The sequence below is a fragment of the Bremia lactucae genome, linkage group LG17 (assembly GCF_004359215.1).
Source record: "Bremia lactucae strain SF5 linkage group LG17, whole genome shotgun sequence".
Taxonomy (NCBI): Eukaryota; Oomycota; class Peronosporomycetes; order Peronosporales; family Peronosporaceae; genus Bremia; species Bremia lactucae.
The window spans coordinates 277281-284522 of record NC_090626.1 but is presented as its reverse complement, the minus strand read 5'-3'; positions in this window follow the sequence as shown (position 1 = coordinate 284522).

The following is a 7242-nucleotide window of genomic DNA, read 5'->3' as shown; positions in this document are numbered from 1 at the left end:
ATGGCACACCTGACATCTTTTCTCGGGTGTCGTCAGCCATGGATTGGCTTAGTGAGTGCATTTGAAAGTTCGACAAGCTACTTTAATTAAACTAAAATAGAACATTGTTTTAATGTTTTCTTTTTCTGAACGTGCAACCTTAGAAAAGCAGGTTATGTGTAAAGTTTGTAGCGCTTAGTGTTTGTCTCGTCACCAGTTCCGTGGCATTCATTACTGGAACGGACGCAAGCGTTTAGGATTTTTTGTATGAAACTCGTCATTTAGAGTGTAATCCAATGATGAAAGATTTGTGTATGAAGCTGGTTATGCCAATTCAGTCAAGCATGACGGGTAGACGAATAATCTACGCGTAGCCAATGTAAAACTATGGTTACAGAACCATGCATTTCAACATTAGTGTAACTGTAGTACATGGCTGCGGTGCATTAATTGTAGTATCTAATGAAAATGTACTAGCTCTAACGAGGTACTGCCACTTGTACTGCTTCAGTACAAGTCCACTTCGCACTGCATCGGTGCGAGTGGTGCCTCACGTCACTTTACGTGTACTAGTACGTGCAGCGGAAGACTCTCTTTAAACACTTGCTTTAAAGAGGGTTAAACATGTAAGCTGCATTTAATATAATTAAGTTCTTCTGTTTTTATCTATTTAATACTAACTTAATTTACTACTAATCAAAAATATGTAATACAGTCTTATCGTCTCTCTCTTTGCGCGCGTCCAGTATAATGGTGTGTATCGTTACATGAAAGTAACACTTAAAGGTTGTTAATTAAATATTATCCGAAAGGTCGATAACATTTGGAGAATATTTCTTAACATAGTAATATTCGGAAAGCTTATCCATTAGTAGATATAGACCAATTTATCTACTTGTTCCGCGGTAGTCAGCGCTGGACGCGCGCAAAGAGAGAGACAGAAAAGACTTTTATTACCGTTTTAGTATCAGTAAATAATTAAGTTTAGTATTAATAGATAGAAAGCCACAAAAACTTAACTATATTAAAATACAGTTTTTAATTAATCCTTTCTAAAGGAAGTGTTGTAAAGAAAGTCTACCTCTGCACGTATCAGTTTACGTGAAGTGACGAGAGGCACTACCGCACTGAAGTAGTGAGAAGTGGACTTGTACTGAGCAGTACAAGTCGGCAGTGCCCCAATCCATCCAGTCCTGGCTGGACCGCGAAGCAAGTTGATATAATGGCCTATGTTTACCAACGGATTAGCTTTCCAAATAAAGTAATATTCTCCAAATATTATCTACCTTTTAGATAATACATTAATAAAAACCTTTAAGTGTTCATTTCATGTAACGGTACACCCCGTTACATCTCCCTTCCTTAAACGACAATTACTACTCTGATTGTCATTGGATAGAGTGGTCACTATAAGACCATTTAATAAAAATGATGTTCATTGGTCAAAACCATAATTTTTAAATCTATCGCATGGTTAGCAAGTCCATGCGGTGTGCTAATAGTGCGGAGCCTTCGTTTGCGATTCATGCAGCCACGGGTGACGTATTGTTGTCTCTAGCGGCAGACGTTCCGTCTGCCGTAATATCGTCTTCTCCCGCAGCACCAGATGTTACGGGTGCACGTAATGGGTCACCACGTGAATGCGGCCCCTTTTTGGGAGTTGACTATGAGTGCGAGTCGGACGAAATGGCCGACTCGAGGATAACAAAACAGTCGCCTTATCATCGTCAGGCGGCGGACTGTGTGCCTTCGAATGAGGGGGCTCATCCGAGTAAACGTGCTGGTAGCATTCACTACAGCATGTTCGGTTCCGACGATGAGGATGATTCCTCATCGCAAGCACCGTCTCCCATGCCATCGCCCGCACACGTTTCTGTGCGTGATGATGACGATGGCGTAAGCCACCGTAATATAAGTTCTTGCGGTACCCCTGCTTCACTGGGTACCACTCAGAAGAGTAAAGACAATTACATGTCTCGTCTTTTTCCTGAGAAAAAGCCGTGGCTTTTGCTCGAATGGCTAGTCAATAGCTTGTCTGGAGAGACAAATCCTCACAATAAATGCCCCTTATTTATTGCGTCAAAGCTACATGGCCTTGATTCCAGCGCGAAGAATTTTATCTCGATGCTATTCTTAAACATCGATGGTACAATGGCAACAACAAGCGAGATAAAATCTCGTTGATGCAAGCCTGGAACACGTTTATTCGCAATGTCAAAGACAATTGGACGCGAAGCTTGGATTGAAAGACTAAACCCGATTAGCGTTAAGTTTGAGAAACGAACTCCAACCGGTGCAAGGTTTAAAGATACGATTGATGTTTTGCAATCGATTTACAGGCGCCAGGGGCGCATTTTTTCCGATGGACAGAAGGTCCATCGGATGGGTCTCGTCATACTGACAGACGAGGCCCTCAGCGTCAACAACCAGCTAGGAACGAGGCTTTCAGCTATCATGTGAAGGTGGATAACAGCGCCAGCGAACAAGATAACTCGTTCGCTGCCCCTTCACATCACGGTGAATTTGTATACGTTCCACAAGGAAACGTTAACTAACGTAGGAATCCACCAATGGTTGTGGTGGAGGAGGGAAAAATAGATCCGGCCTCTGTCGGATCTAGAGTTGAAGATCAACAAACTCGACTACTTCCTCCATGTATCGGAGGAGGGTCTTGATCATGAGCTTGGTAAGCGTCACTCGTTGGAGGAGACGGTGCAGGCTTACTATATCGAACGAATAGAAGACCGTTTGAAGAATGGGTAACTCATGTTGAAGTACGAACGGAAATATCACGCTCTTCGTGATGAGCTTTCTTCCGCTCATCGCGGTTTCGAGGATCTCCCGACCCGACATGAGAATCTCTATATTCAGCATGAGAATCACGGCCGGAACCCACCAACTAGGATGCGTTCGCATCCTACGAAGCAATTCTGTTGTGTACGCATTGCCTCTGCGATGGAGTACACGGAAAGGCCCAATGAACTTGGGTAGTAGTGTTCTACTACCCACATCAGTGACTACATGCTTAGGTACATTTACCGTAGACAGTAGAACTAGATCAAAAATTTCAAATGAAAGAACATTTGCTCTTCCATGTTTGGCTGCGTTCCTTTGGTGACGGTCCACTGCGTTAGCAATGGAACCCTGTACGCAACGGACTACTGATTCTTGAGCCAGCAAAAATTTCTCTGCTGACTCATTTGTTTTGTCTTTTCCAGTACGTTTTGTGCGAACTGCCACGAGATCTTTCTCATCTTCGATGTCGAAACAATCAAACGACAATCAATCGCGTCGTTGGTAACTTCGACGCGTGATGAGCATGAGCCAGAAAGAGTTTGCTTGTGCGAGTCCAGCCCCCCCCCCGCCCTTAATTAGAGGGGGGGGGATCTCCCTAATTTGGTGGGTATGTGTGGATGGCGTAAGCCATTCACGAAAAACGGTGGATGGTGAATTCGACCATCGGTAAAAATTCGCTCCAATTTGGATACGATTGGACGTAACCTCGAAGTATCTTCGACGACGCAATTTACGCGTTCCGTCGTACCTTCTGTCTCTGGATAATCGAAGTTGATATAGTCAGCCGTGTTCCGAGAGATCGGAACACAGATTGCCAAAACTCCGCCGTGAACCGTTGATCTCTATCGGAGACCAATTCGCGGAGTAAACCGTGAAATTTGAATACCGTGTCGATAAAGACACGGACCAGCTCGGAGCCGTGATCGAATCTGGAACTGCAACAAGATGTACCATCTTCCTGAGTCTTTCTACAAAAATTAGGAATCCAGGGTGTTGGTGATCGTCTTCGGGTAATCCATAGACGAAGTCCAAAGATACGGACTGCCAACATTCTGCCGGATGTGGTAGAGGTTGAAGAGGTGCAAGGGATGAAGGGCTAGGCTTCACTTGTTGACATGCGAGGTATGTCAACGGTTGAAGCCTAGCCTTTCATACCTCGCATGTCAACGGGTGAAGCCTAGCCCTTCATTTCTCGCACCTCTCCAATCTCTACCAGTCACGGCAGAATGTTGGCAGTCCATATCTTTGGACTTGCGCACAAATTGATACTGGCGGGGCCAGTAAAAGTCGTGACTTACTGTGAGGTAAGTCTTCTCACGTCCACTGTTGGAGCATCGTGACACTCATACATGATGCGCAAGCGCAAATCATTGTGAGTTGGGACGACGACACGTGGGGTGTCGCCGGTAACGGCTGTGTAATACAATAAGCCGTTACGTGTTGTGTATCGATCGGATGACGATCGATATAAAGCCAGTAAATATTTAAAAGATTTATCGGGTGGATTCATTAAATGATCCATCAAGCATAGAAATTCCTTATCTTCTGTGTAGGCTTTCTTTATGTCATCAACTAAGATTGATGACAGAACACTCGTAGCTAGTGTTGCAACAGTGGGATTATTTTCACTGTTGGAGTGCATTGTTGACTCGAAATCGGGTCGGCGTGATAACGCATCAGCGACGACATTAAGTCGTCCTGGTTTATATTCGACGAAGAAGTTATACTCCGCGAAGAAGGATAGCCACCTCGCCATTCTTTGCGAGAGGTGTGGGTTATTTACGGCCGTGCGTAATGACTCATGGTCCATATATACGATGAACAGTCTATTACCGAGAAGATAGACCCTTGTTCCATAGCCATTTCTCGTCTTTTTTCGAGGGACGAGAGAGATGAATTGTCGTCTCCGCATAATTGCGTGAGTACTCGTGCAAATCCAAGGAACTTTCTAAGTCCCTTGACATCGACTGGAACTGGCCAACGGTAGTTGCCTTGATCTTTTCGGGATTAGGGCGCATGCCACGTTTACCGACGATGTACCCAAGAAGTGGTATTTCGCTTGCAGCGAATATACACTTCTTGAGATTTGCGTACAACTTATGCTTTCGCATTAGTATAAGAAACTGACGAACGTGAGTTTTATGAACTTCCACGTCCGTCTATGCGTCCAAGGTCCGGCTATGGACGAATACGTCGTCAAAATAACTCGGTGCGAATTCTCGCACCGGTCTCAAAAGATCCGTTACGCATCTGTTGAATGTTGCAGGGGCGTTACTAAGCCGCTGGGGCATTACTAGCCATTGTTAAAGCATCCCACTGGGAGTGCTCACTGCTGTGTACGGTATGCCCCGTTCACGCATAAGGATCTGATAAAATCCATCCATCAGATCCATAGACGAAAAGATGGTACTCTTAGACATACCATCTATGATTACGTCTTTTTGTTGGGATCGGCGATTGAGCCGGTACCCTTGCAGCATTCAGTTTATTAAATATGTGCACAATCCGCCACCCTCCTGTGGCCTTTCGCACACATAAGGTCGTAGAGCTATATGGGGAGGTTGAATCCCTCACATTGCCCGCTCGATCAATAAAAAATTTATCGATCGCAAGAACTTGTTCACAAAGGGAGTGGCCCCTGCGTCATGACCCAATACGTCGAGCCCGGTTTGAGCTCGATCTCATGTCAAGTGCCTTTATCCTTATGCAACTCGCATGAAACTGTTTCAGGGAATTTATCCCTGAATTTATTCAAATCCTTGTATAAAGGATTTAATTTAAGTGACTCCCAGGCTTGAGTAGTATATCTCTCAATCCGAATCTTCACATCGAGAACACTTTGGTCCATCGATGAGCTGCTGAGAACCCATTCGTTCTCTGCAAAAGTTACCGCTGACCGAATATCGATTACGTATTCGTCCTCTGTGACGAGTGCGCAGATCTACTTGATTCTATTACTATGCAGATCTTTCAAGAACTGCTCGGGTTCTATAGTTACTAATTGAGTTATCTCCGAAGTTAACTTCGGAGGCGCATACAGATCAAGAGTATAAGCGCCTACTCTTGATCACCATTAACCAAGACATTCAATGTCTCGGTTTCTTCCTGGGATTTATCCACAGGCTGCCGAGGGATCAATCCCTCGGGATGCTGAAGTCTAGTCACTTCAGCATTAACTATATGAGGAGATTTCCTCAATTACGTGGGGTCTTATTCCCTCAACATCTTCCGACTGTGATTGCGCCATCACAGTCGGGTCCTCTACGGTCGACTCTCTACTCCACCTAGGATCATCGTGTTGTTAATTTTAGACAACCGGTATCTACCTTGAATGTCGCCCGCTAGGCGTACATTCATGTCTCAATAACTCGACTTATTCGAGTGGTGGACCTTCGGCGCTGCCTGTGCATTCGCCCAGCCGCGCCGCCGGTAGCTGACTCCAAAGGGTTATTAGTAATCACACTGTGATCTTGTGCAGTTGTACTAACGACCGTATCACAAGTGAGGCCATCGCACTCACTCGTTGTACTTCCACACGCTTGTGGACGCTCCAAGACGTTCATCAGATGGCCATCTGATGAACAAGTGGCAGGCATCATTACGAATCGATGCTGCCAGCTAATTCTTGGCTCATATTTTTTGAGCCAAGGTACACCTATGATGACATCAAATTTGTCATCCTAATCCAGTACGATGAAAGTATCATCGCACTGCAAATCTTTTAACGTGTAGTAAAATTTCACCACGCGTTTAATAACTGTTATCGATGCGCCTGTCGCTAGACGCACCGTCATCCTCGTTAGAAGGATGTCGCGCTCAACATATTTGAGCCTTCGACCCTCTAGTGACTGGCGACGAATAAAGTTATTCGACGCTCCGCAGTCCACTAGGGCTTTAAGTGACAAATCATTTGTCACTCTTAACTTCAAGGTGATCAGGGATACCTCATCGCCAGAGACACATAATGATTGTGTGTCTTGAGCAACTTTTCGTCAAGCAATTTGCAAATTCTCTTAAGGTTGCTGAATCAGTAGGGCGTTGCGCCCCTACTAACCCCGACCGTTTAATGGCGGTCCGTCTCGCTGTTGCGATTTCGCAACAACGTCGGACCCGCGACCATTGTCCTTTTCTGCATTAGGTCAATAATTACGTTCAGTACATCTCGGAACTGGGTGTGGGGCACTACACTCATGAGCGTAGAGCCTAACTTTTGACAGCGATTGCATTTCTGCAATCGCTTGTTGTTCGAACAGCGCGGTTTCTCGCTTTCGACAGAAGAGAGGTCCATCGGTTCTGGACCTCCCAGCTCGTGTCATCTTGGAGGACGATACGATGACGAACTAGCTTGAGCCTGTCTCAAGCTGAAGTCCTCCTGTTCCGCAGCGGATATTGCTTCTTTAAGCGTATCCAGTTCCAAGCGGAACAGGTGGGTCTTTACGGGACCATCCGTAAGACCTTGCATGAACA